At 46.1% G+C, this 25619-nt stretch overlaps 1 protein-coding gene and 1 long non-coding RNA gene across 2 annotated transcripts in view; one reads left to right on the top strand and one right to left on the bottom strand.

Moving 5' to 3' along the window:
• The window catches only part of LOC144782609 (uncharacterized), a 35564-nt gene extending 15479 nt beyond the window's left edge, over positions 1 to 20085 (bottom strand). The window contains exon 1 of the long non-coding RNA XR_013601175.1: positions 19955 to 20085. This is a non-coding gene — a long non-coding RNA (uncharacterized LOC144782609). The remainder of the gene's footprint in view (positions 1 to 19954) is intronic.
• Positions 20086 to 20317: 232 nt separating this feature from the next.
• Positions 20318 to 25619, top strand: part of NOVA1 (NOVA alternative splicing regulator 1) — a 635377-nt gene continuing 630075 nt past the window's right edge. Inside the window, exon 1 of the mRNA XM_078659424.1 lies at positions 20318 to 20571. The gene's annotated coding sequence lies outside the window, so the exon portion shown is untranslated. The remainder of the gene's footprint in view (positions 20572 to 25619) is intronic.

Below are 25619 nucleotides of genomic sequence, written 5' to 3' on the forward strand. Positions count from 1 at the left end.
GACGTGGGTCCCAGGCACTCCACACCACTGGAATCAAGCTAGCCGGGCTGAAGAGAGGTGTTACCTCGAAACCGGTCCGGTCCTCGGATGCTTGATTCCGTTCTGGGAAGGACATGGCTTTTGTAGTTCGGACTGGACTGTTCCCATGGGGCAACAGGGTCAGAGCTGATTTGCATATCGCCATTGTCTAACCCAGGGTGGTGTGGAGTGGGAAAAAAACCGATGGATTTGGGCCCAGATCTTTTGACTGGGGGAGTGTGTGACATTGATCCACATTCAGTCCATCACTTGTTGTTTTTGCAATTGCCGCCCTAAGTGCGCTGGGGATGCCCAGACGTGGGTCCCAGGCACTCCACACCACTGGAATCAAGCTAGCCGGGCTGAAGAGAGGTGTTACCTCGAAACCGGTCCGGTCCTCGGATGCTTGATTCCGTTCTGGGAAGGACATGGCTTTTGTAGTTCGGACTGGACTGTTCCCATGGGGCAACAGGGTCAGAGCTGATTTGCATATCGCCATTGTCTAACCCAGGGTGGTGTGGAGTGCAAAAAAACGATGGATTTGGGCCCAGATCTTTTGACTGGGGGAGTGTGTGACATTGATCCACATTCAGTCCATCACTTGTTGTTTTTGCAATTGCCGCCCTAAGTGCGCTGGGGATGCCCAGACGTGGGTCCCAGGCACTCCACACCACTGGAATCAAGCTAGCCGGGCTGAAGAGAGGTGTTACCTCGAAACCGGTCCGGTCCTCGGATGCTTGATTCCGTTCTGGGAAGGACATGGCTTTTGTAGTTCGGACTGGACTGTTCCCATGGGGCAACAGGGTCAGAGCTGATTTGCATATCGCCATTGTCTAACCCAGGGTGGTGTGGAGTGCAAAAAAACGATGGATTTGGGCCCAGATCTTTTGACTGGGGGAGTGTGTGACATTGATCCACATTCAGTCCATCACTTGTTGTTTTTGCAATTGCCGCCCTAAGTGCGCTGGGGATGCCCAGACGTGGGTCCCAGGCACTCCACACCACTGGAATCAAGCTAGCCGGGCTGAAGAGAGGTGTTACCTCGAAACCGGTCCGGTTCTCGGATGCTTGATTCCGTTCTGGGAAGGACATGGCTTTTGTAGTTTGGACTGGACTGTTCCCATGGGGCAACAGGGTCAGAGCTGATTTGCATATCGCCATTGTCTAACCCAGGGTGGTGTGGAGTGCAAAAAAACGATGGATTTGGGCCCAGATCTTTTGACTGGGGGAGTGTGTGACATTGATCCACATTCAGTCCATCACTTGTTGTTTTTGCAATTGCCGCCCTAAGTGCGCTGGGGATGCCCAGACGTGGGTCCCAGGCACTCCACACCACTGGAATCAAGCTAGCCGGGCTGAAGAGAGGTGTTACCTCGAAACCGGTCCGGTCCTCGGATGCTTGATTCCGTTCTGGGAAGGACATGGCTTTTGTAGTTCGGACTGGACTGTTCCCATGGGGCAACAGGGTCAGAGCTGATTTGCATATCGCCATTGTCTAACCCAGGGTGGTGTGGAGTGCAAAAAAACGATGGATTTGGGCCCAGATCTTTTGACTGGGGGAGTGTGTGACATTGATCCACATTCAGTCCATCACTTGTTGTTTTTGCAATGTTATTTGTCACAGCATTTTTTATTTGTTTTATTTTTTTATTTTGAAGAACTCACAACAGCCAGCCACATGCCAGTGATAACCAAAAGAACATAAAAGAAACCATAGGATTCCATTTATTAACTTGCCACTCAGGAATGTCATATTTCCTGAGTTATCTTTGCAAAGACATCACTGCAAAGTTGTACAACAAACACTAGATTAATGCATAATCGATCAACTCTCAGTGCTCTGCATTATGACTCTAGGCCTGATATGTACACACGACTGAAACAATAAAAACATGGAGGGAGGCCCAAGCAACGCCTCCTTGCCGCCAACATCAAAATCTGCGCTTTGCACACCTTTAAGGTTGACCTGCCAGGAAGTTTCACAGAAGTTGCCAAAAGTCTCTCGGCCGTGCACTTGGAAACTGCAGCTAGGCATGCAAATCGCTATTTTCATTACACGATTTTAAGTGATTGTGTCATGCAGTCATTGTGGGTGAAGGACTATGTCCTGATATAGTAGCCAACAGGGCCGGTGTGGCAACCCCCTAATGACCTCCTTCGCCACGGATTCCCTCACTGCCACCCTGCAATGGTGTCACTAATCTCTCCTTAGCCCCTTTATAACATTTATACTCTTTTATGGCACTACTCATCCCATTGTAGACTGCCAGAGCGTTGTACATCACAAGCTTAATAAACAGAGACAATGTGTCATACAAGTGAAAATCATTGTATACGAAATGTTACATAAGTCAAAGAGGACTACAAGGTGTAGGAGTCACATGTCTTCCATATTGGTAGGTAGCATTTTGTATGGTTCATGTTATTGTACTTGGGCTGCATGAGCACAAACTCTGGATTTAAACCTAACTCAGTAGTTGGTGTTGGCTTTATTAATAGTAATACTTCTACCCAAGCAAACTCTTTTTAGCAACATTAATATAATGGAAGACTGGTGAAAACATAACATTCTATCCTATACTTTGCAGCTTGCATGCAACTCCTTGATGATAGTTCATAGCTCACTGTGCAATATTAGGATTGCAATTTATGAAATGCAAGTAACAAAAGGATCTCGGAAAACCAATAACCCACTGAGTTATCTACATAAAATAAAATGTTATGATCTGCATGGGTCACCTTTGCAGCAGGCTTATTAACCCTCTGTGCTACTTTACTATGAGTCAAAAATACCACTAAACAAGACTTGATCTCTCTCAAACAGGTACAATAATCACTAGAGGTATCTTGAGACTTGTATTGATGCCCGAAAATTGCTGGGCAGACAAAGAGCTCGGAAGCAGGTACTTTTTTACCCATAGAATATTTCATAACTCAGCAACCCGGAGGTTGGCGTCCGTTGCGGTGGTACCAGTACCTGGTACTCGGCAGCTAGACCTTTACGGTCTTCCTCCGCATGTCTGGTGGCAGTCCCTAGAATTCAGAGGATACGGATGGGCGGCCGTTCCTTTGGTTTTACTGCTGCAAAACTCTGGAACTCTCCTACCCTTTTCCTGAGGAGTTCGAATGAACTTAGCTTCTTTAAGAAAGGGTTAAAGTCTTATCTCTTCCCAAGGGCAGTGTAAATTCTGTGACGGCACATAGCCAGGTAGAGTCAAAGCGCCAGGATACCCTCTGGGTGACAGCTTGCGCTATAAAAGTATGCGATACATACATACATACCAGTCACACCCCCCTAAGCCAGCCTAGATTGCCAACTGTCAAGAAGCAAGGCCAGGGTGGTGGTCCTCCTGAGCGCCTTGAGGAAGTCTCTAACAACACCCAGGAGCGCGATCAGGGGTCGATGTTATCTGTATGACAGTCATAGTCGATATATCTCAAAACACCTCCTCCCAGTATGGCCTTATGCGAGGGCTTTGCCATGCTAAGTGAAAAAGTCTTCCTTCGGGTATGTACATCTCTCTAAATTCACCTCTATTCGCAGCTGTAGATCTCAAGGTCAGGCAGGTGCATAAGATACCATACGTAAATATATATAGTGGTGTGTTCTATGCCGCTATTCATCGATACCTCTTGTATTTGTTCCATTGTGCATTGATAATCAACTTGCCTATGTCTGGTCCCACCTTTTCTTTAATCGTTGGTTTGGACTTAGCAATCATGGACACGTGGTAGAGTTTAAAAACAAAGGAGCCTCATTTACAAAAAATGACGCAGCGCAGCACCGCAAGCCACTTTGCTGACGCAGTGTCATATTAACAACAATGTGACATATCCCTGTGCTTTGCCCTGCGATGGAGCACAATTGTCTGCTATGCACCGGTGCAGGCAGCCTTGTGTCATGTTGCAAGGATATTAGAACCAAGTCAGGGCACACGTTCAGAGTATTGGGTTTAAAGTTACAACTCACAGTTATAGTACTTCCTGTGAAAAAATGTGAAGATCGACACCAGAAAGTTCTTTATGTTGAATTTTTATCACGTTCTTGAAATGGGTAAAGAAAGAAAAAACAGCCGACACGTGTTTCGTCACATGGGATTTAACCCATGACTCTTCAGGGCTGTAAGAAGAGAAAATGTTCTGTGCGATAAATCGCTGGACCAGTGATAATTTCAACCCGGTCTTGACAAGCGTTACTTCGTGATTTGAAATTGTGGAGCAGACCCCACATAAGGTAAATGGGGAGGACTGGTCTGTCCCTAGCCCCGATTATTACGAGTACAAGGGCAGTAAGCGGATTGGTAGGTCCGTCTCACAAGCGCTCCGGTCGATACAGGACAGACGGTCAACAGCTCCGTCTCGTTTTCCGGTAGTGTTGCAAGGGTGCCTGCATTGCGGGGATGATTGTTTTTGAGCAGCAACAGACACCTTCCTGGACAAAAACAATAATTTATGACATTTTCCTCTTTCTATGTCACGCATAGAAAGAGGAAAAAAAGAAGGAGAAATAAAACAATTTCTCCTTGTTGCACCACTCCTATGCCTCCCCTGGAGAGGCATACAAGTATTACGCATTCCCAGCTTTAAAAAACTTTGTAAATCTGGGAATGTGTCAGGTTCAATGGATGTTAATTGGGAACACCAACAGTAACACCTATGTGTGACGAGGGGGACCCGGGACTTAGAGACTTGTACCCCCCTAATGTGACCCGAACCCTGTTGCTCTCGCCCTTTCTCACGCAGCACCCGGAAAATTGGACGGAAGCCGTGCAACACCCTCGACCCGAGACTGACTCGACCAGTGAGCACTGTTTCTTTAACTGGGCGGAACTTGATCCGAGTCCCGCCCACGAGCCCGTGGTAAAACCATGCCGTGACCTGACACAGGTGTGTGTATCACCCGGAGGAGTAGGCGGTTGGAAGGACGAGGAGATGAGAAGCGGATTGGCGAGACTCACGGGAGCTGAGGTCGGGAGAAGAACCGGAGACGAGCCTGGCTCAGAGAGCGGAGACTTCGGAGGAGCCCGGATTTCGGAAGAAGAGGCGGCGGGAGGGGAGGCAGGGGCGAGAGACGATGACTACAGCAACAAGCCAGGAGGCCACCGGGAAGGCGCTCCGCCCAGCCACACTTCAAGGGAAGTGTGGCCTGCACAGGTACGATCTCGCTTTTCAGGCTGGGTCGGTCATAGGTGGAACAAGCCGCACTGAGAAAAACACACGGCATCCATAGCACTAAATCCCCTACCCTAGCTGCACAACTCCGACACTTGGGACGTGGGTGAACTGTTTATGCACGTGTGCTCCTCACTACCCTCCCTACGCACTGTATATAATACACGAGAACTGAATCTGCCCTTTCTCTCTGTTTTCCGAGCTGGAAGGCGCCAGAGACGAGGACCGGACTACATGTCCCAGAAGCCCGCGGGAAAGAAGGGGAACCGGACCAGAAAGACGCAGAGAGCGGCGTTCCGCCATAGAGGCTGCAGCAGAACTACCCCATCCCTACTATCGCAGACAGATCCAAAGGAGACGTATACTTAAAATAAAACCTGCATTACCCACAGTACCGGTCTCCGTAAGTCTGTTCCCATCGCCCAGCTCACACCATGGAACGCCCCTTTACACAGAGGAATGTGCAAAAGGAGCCCATATTTACAAGGTCATGAAAAGTCACGCAGGGTGACTTTACGTGGCCTTGTAAATATGGGCAGGCACACTGCACCATCGTGCATCAAAAAAAGTGATGCACCAAAGGCGCAATGGTCTTATAAATGGGGCCCCATTTGTTTTGTCCTAGGTGCAAATATAAGATATCAAAGTTGGGGCAACTTGGGAGGCTCGTGAGGAGATTGGCTTAGCCTCTTCTTCAGTGTTAGCTTCAGCCTATGATAGAGGCGATCACGCATCTTGCCCAACAAATTTCTCTAATGACACAAATTCTCCACTGTGACAGCCTTTACCCAGTGTAGTAAGCCCACAATGCGGAGTTGTCCCCAAGCTATGTGGTCAATTGTAAGGGATATAATGGATTATCTGTGAGACAGGTGTGGAAGTATGGTACAAGTAAACCAGACTAGCTAGGAAGCGCCATACTAAAATTGTACAGACAACTGGATCGATTTCTGGTGAAGTGAAGAGACTTTTCTGGCACAGCCCAGCCACAAGAGGCGCAGAGTTCGCAATATCCACCTCAACCACCATACACTGCTGTGGTAGTGTTGTTGATACCAATAATAGGAGAATTACACGTACCTATAGTAGAGGGTGTGGTCTGACACTTCAAGCCCCTATCCTGCAATGGCAGTATCAGAGTGCTCCATTTAACCCATTGTTGTTTACCTGCCCAGATTACTCTGGTCAGCAGTGGTTGAAGTGAACGGAAGAAATGTGCAGTTGGCTGTATAGGGATGTTATTAAAGGAATATACAATTTTGGGCATGATGACCATTTTAATGAGTGGGATCCTGCCTATCATAATCACTGGTAGTTTAATCCATCAGTCAATTTGTCTGGCAAGCTTGCTGAGGGCTTTACCATAGTTTTTGCATTGCACTTCATTTACTGCTGAAAGCACATGTATACCAAAATATTTTATTGAAGTAGGTGACCAATCAAGTGGATACATTAATGTGGTTCTAAATGTATTCTTGGTCAGCAGGAATACGGTGGATTTATTCCAATAAATTTTTAACCCTGGGATGGCCCCGAATCTAATAAACTCTCTTAATATAGGCAACGAATTTCAAGCTCTTTGATAAATAAGGGCACGTCATCTGCATATAAAGAAATTAAAATACAACAAGTTCTGGAAATGAGGCCTCTGTGTACGTGTTGCTGTTGTCACATACATGCTATGAGTTGCATGTCTGTGGCAAAACAATAGTGTGGACAGAGTACACCCCTGTCTGTTGCCTCTCTGGATAGCTATAGATGTAGAGTGTATGTTATTGACCGTCAGCACTGCTGTGGGGTGAGCGTGCACCCTAGTCTGTGGGGTGGGTGTACACCCTATCCAACCAAATTAACCACATAAATAAATATGGACATTCTAAAGATTCAAAAGTCTTCATGCCATCAAGAAACACCACCAGCACTGTCATTTCGGGGTACGTTTGTGCAGTAGAGCGAAGACGGTGCAGTAATTATATGAAGTAAACTGCCAGACAAAGACCCATTTGTTCAGGCCATAGAAAAGTGAGCATGAGGGGTAGCAGCCTATTGGTCAATAATTTTGCCTAGATTTTATTGTCAGTGTTTGGTAGGGACAACGGTCTAAATGAGTTGTAGCTAGTATTGTCCTTTCCTGGATTTGGGCAGAGTCTTCAGTTATTGGTCAGGCCGGAGATTATTAGTGACTGTTAGTCAGTCATGCTAGTGCCATCTCATTGAGATAGCTGTCTAGCACGACCTAACCAGCAAGGCCTCTGAGGGGTAGTGCCACTGCCTGTGCTTTCATGTCCATAGGGATCTTAGTGTGACTGGAGCCAGTGAATGGTCCAATGGCATACTGGCTAGTAATTTAACATATTTTGTCCAGGTGCAGGCATCATTTTGAAGTGAGCCAGTAATTCAATCAAGACATTGTGGAATGCACTGCGGAACAGTGAGTATAGTCACGCCCAAGAGGTTGTGATGATGCCACATATCTACAAGTTAGAACTGTGTCATTGCCTGCTAGAGGGTTTTTGTAGACAATGGAATGGTATATGTTGCTTGTGATGACCTATCAAGCAGTGGATTTAGGACTATGTTGAAGTCGCCACCCAAAAGTAGCAGTCCTCGGAGTGCTCGTCCTAATCTGTCCACTAGCTTATTGAAAAATGTGGAGGAATCAAAGTTGGGACCATACATATTAAATTGGGATAAAAGTCCTGTCCAGTAGTCCACTGTCCACCAAATACCAACCTTCTGGGTCTCTAAAAACCTGATCAGTTATCAACAGTGTTCCATCTTTATTAATAAAAGCTACTCCCCTGACATAACTTGTGTAGGAAGCAAAGAACTTATGTTCCCTCTGGCGGGAACCAAATTCTAATTCTGATGTAAGAATCGGAAGTGTGTCTTGCAAGAGACCAATATTTATATTGTGTAGATTGAGGTATGCTTATACCTGCCTGCCTTATGAGTGGTATTGAGGCCTCTGGCATGCCATGTAAGGGAGTCTATATGAGTAGAGGGTGCTTGCTTACCCTGAAACACTGCAATAAGGGATTATGTTAGCTCCGTTTGTAGGTATGGTAAGAACATGTGACATCCGTATAACTGGTGGTGAATCCTTCTGTGGCATACCCTGAAAAGCAGTGATGAACTTGAACTCGCAACGCCTAAAACCCCCATCCACACCAATCCCTAAAAAGTATGATTAACATTCCTGTCTCCTAACATGAACTTTCTGAACCTGTAAAGAGCCTGCGAGCATGGGGGCACCATGTGGCCCCGGCGTGCTTACCCTGATGCAGCCTCAGAGGCATTATAAAATAGAAAGTCACAGATGGTGGTTTTGGTAAACCAACACAACACCAACAAATATATAATACACAGTAACGAGTACGAGTTCAGTATCATTCTATTCAACCAGTGTATCCGCACTGGTGCATCAAATGTACTCAGCATCAGAGTGTTGTTCAGGTAATGTTTCAGCCCCAGTGCTGCTATGAATGTGTGTCTGTTTATGAACGTGCTGAGGGAACGTTGCTGAATATGTGGAGCGTGTCACTGAAAATAATCCACTGTCTCGCTGTACACAGCTTGGAGTACTAAATGTTAGCTTGCTGCAGTTTTTTTCTTGTTGTGCACTTGGCTGTCTGCATAGACGGGGTAAAGTCGGGAAAAAGTGATACAGGCAAGACCTAATATGAAAGGTCTTTTCGCTTAAGAGCCAGACACAGAACTAAGTCCCTGTTACAAATAATTCAATATCCTTGCAAATAATCGTCTGGCTGGTGCCTGGCAGTGATCGGTGTGCTGGTTCCATGACAAATATTTTAAGGAAAACAATCGGTCAAACAGGTCTGCCGTCATAGTTGTCACTAACGTCTCCATTTTGTCGGTGTTTGTCGGGATTCCGAGTTCTTATTTTTGGCTTTGATTTCTGACAGTGTCTTATTTAATTTGGAAATCAGGGTGTCATGTGGTGCAAGAATGCCTTTTACATCAGAGATTCGATGCTCCGCTATGTCAATTCTTTTGGCCTCTTTGTCCAGCCTTTCTGTTAGTTGATCCACTTGCACAGTGAAAGAGTCTATTTTCCCCTATATAGTGTTCAGTTTTTTTTTCTCATTTTGAGGAGCAGTGATTTGATGTCAGGTATTTTCATCTCTTCTTCGGGGTATGTTGCATCCTAGAGTTTTTCCCTACAATGTTCAGTGGCATTATTCTTTTTCATGAGCTCAAAGGTGACTTAGTTTGGCGATGATCATAACTCCCGCACAGGTACATTCTCGGATGGCCTGTCAACTTCCTTACATACGTATCACTAAAAACACAGCCAACACGAGATGTAGTTTTGTTGTGGTTGTTGTTGGCCGCAGTTTTATTACCATTATATACCAACTCACTTTCTGCCCCTTGGGCATTACTTTTTATGGCCAGGGGCATAAATCATTATCGTGGCTTATCATAAATCATGTGTCATGCCTTATCCGTATGTCATAAATCATTTGTGTCATGATAACTGGACGTCATACATGATGTGCGTCGCTTGTCATAAATCATTTGTCATAAATCATTTTGTCGGTTATAAATAATTTTGTCGGTCATCACTCATTTGCATATCAGAGGATCATACATCATGTGTCATAAATCGTTTGTGTACCATAGTCGTAAATCATTTGTCATCCATCATTCCTGGTCATAAATCATTTGCTTGTCATACCTCCTTTGCATATCATAGAATCGTGAATCACCATGATAGTTCGTTATTCCGCTCTCTTATAGGCGTATCGTCTTTCTTGGCACTTTTGGGGTCCAACTTGTTCTGTTGGTTTCCACGCCCCTTTGCGTGTGGGGTGTAGCCGCTCCCTAGAGTTAGGCCCCAATTCCCTACCTTGCTAGTCTCTTTTTGTGCCCTGCCGTCCGGCTGGGTCTGGGCTGCGAGCGCCGTCTCCTTTTGCTACCCCTTTTTGTCAGGCCTACTCACCCTGCCGTTCGGCATCCCATAATAAGTGGCCCTCCTTCTACACACCGCCCCGTTGGTGTGCCTCCATAACCATCCGCTGTACCTCTCTTATCCGCCAGCACTGCGACACTGCTGGTGCGTAGGTGTGGGTAGGTGGGACTCGAAAATCCTTCTGCGCCACTCCCCAGCTTTACGATGTAGTGACGAGCTGCAGTATGGGGAGCGGCGTCTTATCCCCACAATTTTCCCACCATGAAACAGGCGTTTGCTGTCATTCAGGAGAGGGTCGAAACCTCACCTGGCCCCCCCCATTGGCCAGGCGACTAGGCGCCAACCTGGCGCGAGTTCTGCCGTGATGAAAGTGCCCCTTCTGCTTCTGGGCGCTTTCCAGCGGCTGGAACGGATACTTCCTGGGCTCTGGCGTCCGTTATGGCGCCGACCCTCGAGGCCCCCTTTGGGGGCGGCCCCTGCAATTTTTGCCCATGTTTGTGCCCTTGTGGTGCTGGGTTTTCGAAAGCAAAACAATTCCGCTGTTACAAAACTTTGAATGTGGACAATATGCTCAAGCTCTACTGCAGTTGGTAGTTTTTTGTGAGGTTAGCAGGCTGTGTGCACAAAAACTTCTATACTTTTTAAAGTTTACATATTTTTTAACAATTACTTTAGCACACATTTGCTTGTGCACCTGTATGAGATAGTGCACTCAGAAAAGTTTTGCTTACAAATATATTTCTTAGTAGGCACATTATCATACCTTAGAACATTCTATCCAAGGACTGGGTGCACTGCACAAATTGGCCTTGTTTGTTGTTTGTACGGCGACAGCTCTGGGTGGGTAGATTAAAAAATGACAGCCGGACCAGAGCTCAGGCACAGAACGATGGGGACCAATTTTATTGTAGAAACGGCACCAAATCTCTGTTCAACAGAGGAACATTTTGATGGATTGTCGTGATCGCCCCGTGCCTGAGTTCTAGCCCAGCTGAATTCCAAAACTATCCTGAGGAGGAAAGCGGTCTGCTCTACACCGACTGGCTACCAGATGACCCATGCATGCAAGTAAATGGGGAGTTTGACCACTTTATGTTATCTGGCAGAATAGTATCCACCCTATTCTCTGTAGGCTTGGCAGTGCTATGTTGGAGTATAATTATATGTATTCAAATAATCAATGTAAATGCATATTGGTTGAATTATTCATCTTTTTAGCCATTCTCGTTCTGCTGGTCACTATACTCTGCTCTATTCTACTCATAATTGCAAGACTCGTATTTTACAGAAGAATCCAATTGCTTCAATAAATGTTTAAAATGCCAATATATGTATTCCTTGTGTCTCTCTTTGGGCATGCCCAAGTTGACAGCGAAAGTGTAAGTCTGCCTCCTCGATTGCCTTGGGGGAATCCTGGTCGTTATGTTTTGAGGTTGCAGACACCTATACTGTAAATCATAAGGTTTAGAGGTCCAGATGGTGCACTTTGAGCTAGCCAGGAATTAGGTCAACATATTCTGATGGTATGAATGGACTCAGACCCCCATAATTTTGATGCTTATGTTTCCCAAAAGCACGGTCTACCTGAATTAGTAGAAAGCGTATGACATGGCACTACCAAATTTATAGGTCAGGCATTTATTTAATAAGTCTCCTGAGTAGTTTTCCTACATGTGACCAAAGTCCCTAGCCACAATCCTAATGGAGATGTCCGTGGTGTTAGGTAAACCTCCTCCTCAGCAAAATAGGGAACTTCTATTTCTTTCTGTAAGTTGTTTAAGCTTGAACCTTTAAAAGGATCCATTAGTTGTGGTTATACCACTAAATTGCAGATATGCAGTAACACAAATGTTACAACAAGAAGGGCTTCCTCTTACTGGAGGAGATGTTACCTTTGTGGTAGATGCCCACAAAGCATATAAAACACAGATATTCCCTTCATGGGTAAGATTTTCAGCAGCAGACGCTAATACAAGAAACTTTCACACATACACTGAAGCACCCATACCAATTAGAGAGCTTATGAAGATTTGGAAATTCCATTAACATTCCAGGAACACACAAATAGGTTCCAAGGTGCCCTGCCACATCCGTTAGCAAATGTTAGACTGGGGCCCCTCATCAATTGCAGGGCAACATGGCCAGTCTTAGCCGGCTACACACCATATCCACAAAAAACGGCACTGACAGCAGCTGAGCTGCATACACTTTTCACTTGTCTAGTTAGATTATAAAGACATATGACACACTTCGTTATGCGAACAATAACATCAAACCTAGCAAGAACTACTCAAGCTGCCCAACTGCTTTTGGCAATGCCAGCAATTAGTCCAGTGATGGGAAGGAGATTCTGGTCTGGATTACACAAATCAGATTGTGGCAGTATTTCACCATATAGGACCTCAAGATAAACAGAGGTGACATTGTGGGCAAAACAGAATGAATTATGTTTGCAAATAGCAGGGTCCAAACAGAGGTGGCATGGTGGGCAAAAAACAATGGATTGGGATGTGGCCCGAGCCATTGCCAGGGACTGTGATTAACTCAAGCATTCCATCCATCAACTTGTTGTTTTAATATTTATCTAGATCGTGGTCTGGAGGTTGTAATTACTTAAGGCAGATTGGTAAATAAACTCAATGTTAGTATCATATCATTATGCACACATTTAGCCAAGGGAAAAAGCAATTAAATGCCTTTTCTGTACTGCACTGTTTAGTTTTCTTCTTAAAGAACATCTTTTATTTTCCACTTGTCATTCCTGATGTTGCCTAATTTGATGTGATTCTGTACCATTTTACTTTGTCAATTTATTTTGTACAAAACTTTGAGGAAACAAGTTTATAAAGTAAATACAATGGAAAGAGGTGGGCTACGATGTCCCTAGCATTTCGGGGCTGATTATGACTGAAGTCATATTTTCAAAACAGGTACTACATCCCTTTCTAGTTGCGCCACTGGTATAAGGAAGTGTAGTGAGTCCTGTGTCTCTGTGTAATTACCCTTGTTTTTTTTGCAGCTATAGGTCTGTGTATCAAGGATCTTTCAGTTCAAGCGTTTGACCATATACCTTTGCAGAGCCAGGTGAAAGGAGTGGAGAGGGGGTATTTTTCCCCAGAACCAGCCCTTTTTTCAGGGCCCCATGTTGGCCCTACAGTGCAAAGCCTGTCCTGCGTATTGAAGACAAGGCACCTAATACCACTAGATGCCGCCAGGTGGTGCCATGTGCTGTACCTGCCACTATCTCTTTCCCTTCAAGACACCTTCTTCTAAACTTAGTAAGAGTTGCTCGCCCTATGGAAGACCGCTGAATTGTTGACCTGGGCCAACCAATAACCTCTGGCATGCCTGTACCTTTGCACGTTCTTGAACACATCAACACAGAAAGGAGCACAGGGGGAAGAAAAGTCAAGCCGCCCCCCCACTCAACACATTAACAACGACCAGGGCCTGACTCAATGGACAGATAACCTTAACATTCAGACACAAGGGGGATCTATACTCTTTCCTAACAACTCCCCCAGTGTTGCGGACTACTCCCGCTAATTCAAGTGTCTATATGTCGTTTATATCACAATGTCACTATACTGCAGCACCAGGATTCCCACCAGAATTGGAAAACGTTAGGAGAGAATGTGGGAAAAATTTGAGAAAAAAATAGAGAAAAATGTGAGAATGGAGAGAAAGCACCTCATGGTAGCAACACCAAAGGGGGACTGGCTAGTTGGTACTCGCTAGCACACCCACTTATCATCGGTTGCTTTCTCACCATAAAACGGAAATGTGTTCCAAAGTTATTTTTCTCAAAAGTGAAGGAAAGGAACAGTGAAAGAATATAGAGTATGCACTGTAGGTGCGAATATCACACACATGCCATGCTGGTCCCCATAAGAAAGGAAGAGAAATTGCAGTTCCCAACATTAAAAATGAGATCCTGCTCACTAGCCAGTATTAGCTTTATTCAGTGCCCTGAGCGTCCTCAACTAAAAAACTGGTTCAACTCAGACCATTATTATGTCCAAAGCACCAACATGTTTTGTTGCTACTACTTTGCGCAACTTCATCAGGGCTGAGGGGATGGCCAGTGTTCACTTCACTTAAAATTATCACTTGGTCTGCAGATATATGACAATAAAAAGATAAAACATGTGCCAGGAGTAAACAACCCACAATCTCAACCACACACCATACTTATATTTATGGTAATAAAAGACCTTTAGTTACCAGGTAGTTGCTAGTGTCTCTTGTCATCAAAGACAGCAGGAGAGTCACTTAAAAGGAGCACATTTTTCTTTATTTATCCACTTTAAAAAATAAATGCAGACAAAAAAACCCATTGTTTTCTGTCTGTATTTATCTGTAAAAATCAGTAAAAACGGAAAACAGGGAGCCTTATTTATAATATGATAGTCCTGCTTGGAAGAGTCCATCCTGTTCCATGACAAAGTACAGCAGTCCTGATTAGAAGTGTCAGCACTGCAGCAGTAATAGTAGCTGTTGGACTTGGCCCTTCTGGCAGGTTCACCCCTGGATTTTTTGCTTTTAATTATGACCTGGTGTTAGTGATTTTTGTTTTCTGCGCACTTTACCACTGTGTCCCAGGGTAAAGTGCGGGCGTGTGGTAAGGTTTGCCTGCCCTCCCATAGGAATGCATGGGGAATGTCTGTGTCCCTGGTAATTCCTGATGCGTGGGGAGTGGCGGTGCGAGTTTGGAATTGCGGACTCGTGTGATAGAATGCTGCGCGATGATGTGTGTGGCGTTCATGTGTCTAGTGTGGAAGTGCCACTTCTAGAAGTTGGCCTGTCTGTGCAGTGAATGTGCTGGCTTGTGATTGGCTGGGGCTGGCTGGTGTGCCAGGCTCCTGGAGTCAGGATGGGTCTGCCCCGGTGGTGAATGGGAGATCTGCATGTTGATGGCTGGGGAGGAGTGCTCCTGGGACCTGAATAGGGCTGGACTTTCCCCTCACAATGCTGGCTCCACCCCCTGTCGTGTGTCTGATGTCCCTGACCCATCCTGTGAATAGGCAGAGGGGATGAGCAAAACAAAGTGCTCATGAACCAGTTGTATCTGGTTTGCCCCTTGCCTGCGCCTTTAGACAAAGGTACTTTGTGTAGAAAAAGAGGCTGTGACTTCTTGTAAAATGTTCTTGTTTTCGTGACTAGAATCTACCAGGGGCATGCTGCTGCTGGGGCCCAGGAGAAGGCTTGCCTCCCTGGGCCCTGCCCAGCCCCTGGATTGCTGATGGACTTCTTGTGGACCCTTCTTCCTGGCCCTGAAAGCCTTGTCCTGAGTTGCCAGCTTGTTCATGGGACCCTGTTCTGTCTTTAGGAGTCCTTCTTTGGGGGGCTTGTGACTACCACGCCCCTAGCGCCTGGGAAGCGCTTTATTTCAAATTGCCCTGTTGCTGAGGGAGCCTACCCCTCATGGTTGTCTTTATTGATGGCAGCACGGGTGCCCACCCCGCTTATTTTCGCTCTCCAACGGCAGGAGCCTACCCTGCATTATGCCCGCCTTTGTATTTTTAAACTCGGGTGCCTACCCCGATTATGGCCGCAGTTATTTTTTTTTTATTTAAGGGTGCCACCCCTCTTCAGATGCACCTTAACGGGTGCCCACCCAGTTTCTACGTTTATTTTATATTTCAAGGGTGCCTACCCCATATTATTTCCCACCGAAAGTGATGCCGGTGCCACCGCCGCGGAAACCGGAAGTCAGGCGGCTGGGCGCCTGGAGCGGGGTGGGACTTCCGCTTGCTTCCAGGAAGTCCCGCCCGCTGCCGCGCTAGTATTGGCTGCCAGGGGAGAACTGCTGAATGCCGCGGGGCTCCCATGAGCAGGAGGGGGCCCCGGAATTGCCAAGGAGCCTCGCCGGCTCCCTGGAAGAAGTGCCCGGGTGAAGAGGATGGCGGGGCTCTCGCACGGAGAGAGATCCCTGACCCCACCGCCGACCGGAGGAGTTCCCCCGCGTCAGAGAATCACCCGGTGAGTAGGGCTCCGGGGGGAGGCGACAGAGGTAGCACCAGCAAGGGCCCCGAGTCGAGAGCGGCCCTGGGTGCTCAGAGGGCGCTCCCCCGGGAAACACAGAGCTAGGGCGGCCCCGGATGGCAGTGGGCCGCCCCACCGATTCACCGAGCTCGGGCGGGACTCCAACAGTGTGGCGCTAATGGCTGCAAGGGCCCCGAGGGGTCCGGAACCCCCTTCACTTCCGCGGCACCATTGCGGTGTCGAGTTGCCGAGCGGCCCCGACTGGCAGCGGGCCGCTCCCACGTTCCCTGCGCCCAGATGGCTCCATCGTGGCCCCACAGTTGATTCCAGAGCCAGATGGCTCAGCCGCCCCCCAGCAATTGTCCCAGAGCCCCCGCGGGCTCCACCGCGCTCGGGCATGTTTATTTCTAGAGCCTAGGTGGCTCCAACGATGGGGGCAGTAATCGGTTCAAAGAGCCCATGAGGGGCCAGAGAGGCCCGGGTCTCCCCCTATAGATGTTACAGTATTTGGGGGGCAGTTCTTTCCCTAGGTGGCGCACAGTTCTTGTTCTAGCGCCAGAGTGCTCCTAGGGGCATGCTTTATTTCTAGAGCCCCTTGGCTCTAACATTTGGCCACATTTGTTCTACGGGACAGTGAGTGCCCAGGCCGCAGGTTTGATCCTACAGCTGCCCAGCAAGTAGTGGGCAGCTGCACCGTTTAGGTTTTCTTTTTAGGGACATGTACTTGGGACTCAGGAGTGAATCGCACTCCTTTGCCCTACTTTGGCCTTCCCCAGCTGCGCAGCACTTAGTGCCAGCTGCAGCGTTTAGGCCCTGTTCTATCCCTGTCCTCAGCTGCCCAGCAAGTAGTGGGCAGCTGCCACGTTTAGGTATTGGCGCAGTGGCGCAGCCTGGACTTTGATGTGAGTTATGTGCTAAAGGTGATTTCTGCGCTAAATGTGATTTATGTGCTTGTTAGGGTGCTAGGAAATGTACTGTGTGTAGAATGTTTTGCGCACCCTGTTCTGATCCCTCTAGACATATGTTTATGCTTAGCAGGTTGTTTTATCTAGTATGCGTTATACTAGTGTGTTCATGGTTCCCTGCGTGATGTTTGCCTATGGTGTTTAGGATTGCGTAGGTGGTACTTACCTCTTACCAGTGGTTACTGGTTGTGTGCTATATTTGCTATTTTTTGTGCTTAAAACTATCTCCAAGGGCTTGATACTGAGCTCGCCCCCTGACCAGAGTCCCAGGACCAGTGGACTCTATTGTGCCTTCCCTGCCAAGTTGCTGGGACTTGTCTGACCCCCAGGTGCAGCTGGAGCCCCGCCTGAAGTGTGCCTCGCTCGCCCCCCCCTTTGCAGCCCGTGCCTAGCCGCCCTAAATGCCTCGAGCCACGCCACTCTCCTCTGAGCCGCGTCCGCTTCGCTGGGCCGCCCGCACCCTGCCTCCCTTTGCAGCCCGTGCCTGGCCGCCCTAAATGCCTCGAGCCGCGCCGCTCTCCGCTGAGCCGCGTCTGCTTCTCTGGGCCGCCCGCACCCTGCCCCCCTCCTCCTCTGAGTCGCACACTTTGGTCGTCCCAGCCTAAGAAAAAGCCCGGAGCCCCCTTTGGGAGGCGAAAAATGCCCGCACGCTTGTAGCGTACCGGTCGCCTCCCGCCCGCTCCGGTCTGCCGTGGAGGTCACTCGCATTGTCCCTCGCCACCTAAATGGAAGGCACGGTCCGTACCCACCGCCAGTTATTATATGTTCCATGTTCTAAAAGTGTTACTCCTACAAAGTGCTAATTCTACCAACGGCTAGTACTAAAAGTGCTTATTCCTGACGGTGGCCCATGTGGCCCTGTCCCATGTACATAATCCCTTGTAAAAGTGTGGCTCACTGGTTAGAGGAGGCAGACCCTGAAGCAGAGGTCAGACCCGGGACCAGGGTTCAATTCCCGACGCGGCAGGGTCTTGAGCCCAAATATCCACGGACTCGATAATTCTCGCTTCGGTGCCTACTCAAATCACGGGTTCACACTCTGCAGCTCTGGGCATTAGCCTGCTTAATCTCCACTACGGCCCCCCCGCGGCGGGATGCCTGGCTTTCACCTTGGGGAAGCCAGGACGGGTTCCCAAGGCAAGCGCCGAGATGCCTACGGGTAATCGAGCGCTATATAAGAACGCATAATAATAATAATAATAATAATAAATATTGCCCGTGCCAGTTGGCACAATGTAGATCCTGTGATTATGATTCTGATGTGTTCTGATAATACAAAGGCTATTGTTATATAACCTTGTGTGGAGTTCCTTTTGTGGGGGGCCTGGGATGTTGTTGCTGGTGGGTGCGTGCGCAAATACTTAACTTACATTGCCCCGGGGATCAGCCTTACTGCTCGTGTCACGTTGCCAAGGGGGTGAGCAGGGGTTATCTTTGGAGGAGTGTAACTTCCTTGCCCTAATTAGAGTGGTGGTTTCTGCCTGGCTTTGGCGCAAGCCTCAGTCAACCAGAAATCCCATTTCTAACAGTAGCGTTAAGAGTTCATGGTTCTTTCCATTCAATGCAATGTAGCTCTACCAAGTTGGGTATACTTTAGAAGTATACCAGCCCCAAAGAAAGAGGTGGTAGCTCCTCACATTTGTTACCAGTGTGAACAAAATCTGCTCAGATGGGTAACATGAAGGTGAGACTCTAAAGATGAATCCCCTGTCAATGGTGTTTAGAGTACCCAGAATTTAAAGAGGCCTTGTCAGATACAAAAAAGGTCAAAACTTAGATGAAAAATAAGTGTTTTTTTAAAGACAATTGTGTCCTCTGCAAAAAATGGCGTTTAACCCCTACTGGGTTGTTTAAGTGATTAATGTCTATGCTGAGCATTATGTTTCGAATTTTCTTTGCCAGCTAGACACCTAAATGTATGCCCAGTAGTTTAACAGCCACCGTAGTCTGTTGTGAACCATGATGTATTAATTTTGACACAAGTGGTTGTTCTGGTATGAATACCCAAGACTGGTTTACAAGTTTGTTTTCATAATGTTTGTGCTGTCATTTAGTCTATGTTAAAAATTGATTAGATTTGTTATAACACACTGTATCTTTTGAGAAGACATGGAAAATGTTTCATTGATATGAATTGTTTCAACCTGAAAAAATTGCGTTAGACCATTCGAATGAGATAAAAGTCTTAGATTGTTTTAGTCCTAAAACAGCACTACTGAATAGCAGGTCAGATTCTAGTGGAGTTTATTCTCTGGGAAAAAACAGGATGATCAGAGCTAACGTTGAAGTGATTTGTGGAGCTTTATAATGACCAGAAGTGGAATCATAGCATGAAAAAAACACAACAGCATTATGCCAAACGCAAGGGCCATGTGAGGGATGAAGGTTAGGAGGGTCAGAGTTCAGGCTCATAAAATATATTAAGCTTTGTTACCTTAGATGCTGTTGGACCAAAGGCCAGCCCTGCTTCCAAGGGCAATAAAAAGAGTTGGACTATAAGTAATTATTAAAGCACCTAGAGGTAATTCAGTTTGTGGAGTTCATTATATGCATCATCAATGCTGGGATAGCTAATGGGTCAGAAGTAAATGAACAGAAAAGAATGATAAACAGCATGTTCTATTCTAACATCTATTTTAAGAACACATGCCATGCCAGCCGCAAATGCTTATTGTTCCCAAGTAGATGCCCTCTCCTCAAACTGGAATGATCATTTTAAAGGACATCTAGGCTATTGTTCGCCTTTGCTAATGCATCTCTTTCACAGTCACTCTACTTAGCAACTCCAAAAAGAATATTTCACGTCACCATAGAAACAAGAGAATACGAATCTTCCACAATAATAACTCTGTCAAACCAACATTCCCTCTTTATCTACCCTGAGACCTTCAAAATCCAGTCCTTTTCCTCTCGATTTTCTCCTTCCTCCGTCTTCTTTTTTGAAATGGAGATATTTCCTCTTTCCCCTGCCAGAGTCAACTTTCAGGGGTGCCTTGCTTTGCTCATAATACTGCTTCTTAACTGGGCACCAGATGATAAATGAACGCTTCCTGTATCACACCACTGTATGAAGTTTGAGCTCCAGGGCCGTTACGAGGAGCGCGCATGCGCAGTGCCTGGCAGAGCACGTGCTACCTCGTTCGTTAGCCGTTAACGTTATGACTGTTGGGCAGCACGCGCAGAAGACCGTTCGAGATCCTCCCCAGCGCTAAAACCGCGGGCGCTCCTCGCGAGCCTGGCGCAGGCGTAAACTACGTCACCTGTGACAGGGGGCGCGCAGCATGAGGAGGAAGCACGGCGGCGGCAGGTTCGAGAAAGGCCGCAGCACTGAGAGGCGGGCGAGAGGGGCCCCTCAGGCACGCAGAGCCAAGTGAGAGCCGGCGGCTCGGGCACCCGGGGCAGCGGCAGCAGGAGGGAGGCCCAGACCGGGCTTCCTAACGCTACTATCGCCCCAGAAACGAGCCCTGTGGGCAAGGCCTACCTACCGCGTCAGAGGTGCGTGATACCCCCATAGTTTAGAACAACGTTTTATTTCTGGTCCAGCCCATACTTGTAAATACAGAGAACCGCAATAGCGGCCAAACTGAACTGGTTCCTCTGAAGATGATTTATTCGAATTATATTTCACACCCATGAACAAATATATTTTTTAAATACAAAATAAGGGTAGTGGGGTTAGTAACAGGTGGAAATGGAGAGTTGGATGTGGAGCTTTGCTTCAACCCTGCAGTATGTACATAGCACTTGTGTACTTTTATGGCCTTCTTGATCCTACATCCGAATAAAACCTCTGCTATCTTGATTCACCAAAAGGGTTAAACACACCTTAAACATTGGCTCCTTTAGTTTGCATCACAGCCCTTCCTATGCCAGTGCGTGTACACATACAGTTCAACTTTGTGGTTCGGACTTTTCAGTTTTCAGTTTTTTCCCCCCAACAAGGCGGAGGCCTGGCGCCACCCTAACGCCCTCACATCATTCCCAGAATCCATATTTCCTTGTTCATTTGATAAGGACACATTTTTTGTGACAGGCCTCCAACCTTTATTCCTCTTTGCTTTGTCTCTTCTCCCTTTGCCATTTCCCTACAGTACTTTTTTTACCCGCGTTGGCAAAGCCAATAGGCCTTGCCTTTTTGCCTTTGTTACAGGCCCCCACCGATTGCATTTTTTTTTTTTTTGCAATTCATTAACTATTTGCAAAGCCGACCCCATGGGTGGTCCCAGTGGGTAGTACCAGGCAGCATCGGGGCCACATCCCGCACTTGGAGCTTTGAAGGGGAGCACATAGACAGCAATTGGAGAGGAGCAGAACAATAGAGAGACTACACAGGATTATTTAAACCTAAGTTACTTTGTACGTAAATCCCTGGCTTTAAGACACCCTATCCAACTAGTGGAAACTCATATATTTTAATGTATTGGTAACGTGAGGTCTCTAATAGCTACAGCCGTTTGTAAGTGAGACGTAGAAACGCTTGCACTGAGGCTGCCGGGAAACATCCTTTACAACGCAACTTTTACCACGCAGTGCCTTTACGATGCAACTTTTACAACGCAAACCATTACAACGCATTGCGCTGGGGGGGCGCTCTAGGATAGGGAATAGGTTTAATTTACTATCCAACACCTTCCCTACTATCCACGGGGACTGGAGTTGGAATAGTAAATTAAACTATTCACTATCCAGCGCCCCAAAGCACTATGCGTTGTAAAGGCATGCGTTGTAAAGGCATGCGTGGTAAAAGCATGCGTTGTAATGTCATACATCCGAGGCTGCCTGCTATTAGTCTACTGCCCCACTGTTGTCTCTACTACTTTCTGCCACACATTCATGTGCTGACTGTACAGTGGTAGTGCTTAACTATGCTACAATTGTAATGGAAGGAAGAGATGGCGGTCTGGATTCAAACAGTGTTACTAGATAGTGCACAGTGGGGGTGACATATTACTGGTGGCTCTTTGAGTGTAAGCTATGGGGCAGGATAGGATGGCCGCTCTCTAAGAGGCAAACAGGATCTGAATCAGCAATTGATATAGAAAGAAAAAATGCTAATCTAAATCCAACTCAGTTTATCTAAATGTCAACTACTGGTATGGGGTGTAAAGGTTACTGTCATTTTGATGTGTGTTGATTGTTTTAAAGTCTATAGAAATTACTGCTCATTGATGTGTCTGCCTAGAGGAAATTGCAGAATACTGTTTCACCCATCGAAAGCATCACAGTGGACCAGCTTTTTATCAAGTCTTCAGTTTGATTTCGTCTTGACAGTCTGTTGTGACAGACAAACCATTGTAACCATGTGGCTGATAGTCATAGATAATGACAGATTTTCAGACAACCAGAAGAGGAACAGCGCATACCCACTTTAGAGAGGTAGCAGTGGATATGATTAATCGCAAATCCTCAAATAAGGTGCGGCTCTTTGTAAATCCAAAAGGCATGTAAGTAAGGCAAGTGTAAATCTAAGTGGGTGCTTTATCAGTCAGCACCTTGCAACCAAGAAGGTGCAGCTTGAGTGATGGAAATGACCTCACTCGGAATGCTGAGAGATTGTGCGGAAAACACCCAAAAAAGTATCAGCGTTCAATAGTATCAATGAGTTTGCAGATAAGTGGCCAAAACATTTAAAAGTAGACTAGACGGTCCTATGTATTACAATTATAGTCAGAGCTTTCTCCTGTGTCACATTCACAAAGAGATGCAGTACAATATTATTCCATAAGCGTTGGTATTGACGAAATCATAAAACGTATGTACAATATAACAAATTGCTGTCTCAGTACCAATCACAGCTGTTTTCGATACCCAAATCACATTCGCTTGTGATCTTGTACTGCTAGTCTCTTATGATAAGGATCTGAAGTATATGTTAATGAATAATTGTAATAAATGGGACCTTCTGGTCTACTTTGCAATTGTTGACAGCTTATCTGCATTTTAATTGATACTATTTATCACTGATACTTGTTTGGTGTGCTCCTCACAATCTCTCCGGAACAGCACATATCTGTGATGATTCGTACATGGCTAGGATTAGGATGCAGGAGAGGGAACAAGGAGCCAGAGCATGTAGTGTTATTGCCAGAGTCAAACAAGTATTGGAAATGCAATCGGTCTCGCATTTCTTTGAGTTATAGCGATTGGCATTGTAAATTGGAATGTCTTTCACACATGTGTTGCAGAGTGTATGAAAGTGGTGTGTAGTGGAATTAAGGGGGATGGATTGGAATAGTTAGTTGTGGAATTGTGTGGCATGGAATTGTGCGGTGTGGAGGGGATTTCTGTGTTGGAATTAAGTGGTTTGGGGCGTTGTGGAATTATGTGGATAGTAATCATGTGGCATTGAGTGTACTAGAATTATGTGAAGTGGGATTGTGTGTTATGGATTGTAATTATGTTTAATGGTATTTTGTGTTGCGAAGTGGTATGTAGTTATTCTAAATTATTCTAAGGCATGGATGACCTTTCAAAGGAGATACAATTATAGGATATGTCATGTTAGAAAGAGCCTGGAAAAGAGCATCTTGTCTGATGGCCACCTTTCAATTCGTTTGTTGCACTTCACAGAACTGCAGAAAATTAAAACGATCATCCATCTATTTAGATGAATAAATAAATAAGGTATTTTGCATTCCTTGAGTGCAGCATTTGGAAAGGCCCTTGATTATCCTTAGAAGGAATTTCCCTTTGAAAATATGTTTCCGAACAAATTTCGACTACTGAATAAGCTGCCATTAAAGGGTGGAACAGCTACAATCTAGTAGTTTGCTATTGAGAACATGTGATGTAAGACAGACTCAAAGAGTTAATCAGTGACAGTGTGACCCAGCGACATGAAGCAGATGGAGAACGTGTGCATGTCTTTCATCATTTGGCTTGTGAAATGGAACTGTACATGTCAATAGCCTTCTTGCCCAAATGCTGCCACAGATTAGGATCTAAATTGTGCCTACATTTCTTAACAGCCCTAAAACGTACGCGGCTAAATGCTTAAGCATTTGCGTTCACAAACAAAAGGAAGGAGGTCACTATTTACTTTGAAATTTCACATAAAAATGTAGGCCCTGCCAAGACAAGGCTGGAATGTAAATAATATCTGGGAAAGTATACACATTGTCTTTAGAAATAGCCATCACATGTTTTGGAAAAGCTTGTAACTCTTATAGGCTGAAATGTATTCCATATAATAAGGCCTTGCTTCTCTACCTACATACTGAATGGTTACATGTTGGATACATGATGGTTAGCATCAATATCAGTCATGCAGCGCAGGGAAGGGAAGCTGTGTTTGCCACGGTCACGTTATCCCATTGAAGATTTCTATTAATTGGGTCGTAGAACCTTCAGAGGTAGGAAAGTCAACCTGTTTCATTGGCCCAGAGACTCAAATTTCAGACATAAATGCATCCATACACCAGCGCAGAGTTTAAAAGAGCAATATTCAATCTATGCAAGGGCAGAGGTTAATTCTGGGATGTGCCGCCAGGTATATTGGCTACACTTTAAAAAACTTTACTTTACACAGTCTCAGAAATCAGACCTCTAGAAAAAGGCTGCCCCCACTCAAATAAAAACGTAATTCACTTGTGCATGTATTTTTAAACATGATTCATGTTCTCAACTCCAGAAAAGCAAAAACACATTATTGAAGGGCAAGGGATGGAGATAGCAGACAGCTACAGAACTGAATGCAGTGTTGATACGCGATGGGACCTGGATTCATTTTATTTGCGGTATTCGTTTTCTGCTGGACATTAAACACAGTGAAGAAAAATAAAGATCCATTAAATGCTAGCCAAGGCAGAGAAACGCACAAGGTCTGAGAAGGCAAAGAGACATGCACATAGAGGAGGGAGGTAAGAGAAGTGAGTATACAATAAAATATTCCACATCCCTGTAGTAGGTGAGGAGGTGGCAGCCGCCAAAGACATAACAGACCGAAGTGAGGTAAAAAGTGGTTCCTCTGGAAAAAATGTAAACAATACACAGTACTGAAATGCACAATGGCAATAAATAGAGGTAAAGGGATGTCGAAAAAGGAAGCAAGATGTAGTATGTATGAACGAGGTCTGGAAGTAGAATACTTGTAGAATCCAGTTTTATTGCAGTACAGAAAGGTAGGACCATCCCCTGTCTGGCCAGAGCTCCAACTGCCAACCGAGCAGATAGGAACTCTAGAACAAGGAACCCCACAGGATTCTAGAGTGCTAATCTGGGAAGAGAGAAAAGCACTGTACAACATATCTACCCCCCTTAACAAATAAAAGAAGGCAGAAATAGTTAACACTGTGAAACAATGTGTAAGATTAATGTATATAGTCATCTAGGTAAGTGGGTGGGCGTCGAGGGCGAGAACTCCTTAGTGTGGCCTCCCCAGAGAGGGACAAAGAAGAAGAAGTAGGAACTGAGTCACTCAGGGCACCATCATGTACGGACATGGAAGTGGGAGCATCACCACTACCCACCTCCCCCCGTCCAATAGAAAGAGAAGGGAAACATGACCCACCATCAGGAGTTAACAAATAACCATTACAGCCCCC

The sequence above is a fragment of the Lissotriton helveticus genome, chromosome 9 (assembly GCF_964261635.1).
Source record: "Lissotriton helveticus chromosome 9, aLisHel1.1, whole genome shotgun sequence".
NCBI lineage: Eukaryota > Metazoa > Chordata > Amphibia > Caudata > Salamandridae > Lissotriton > Lissotriton helveticus.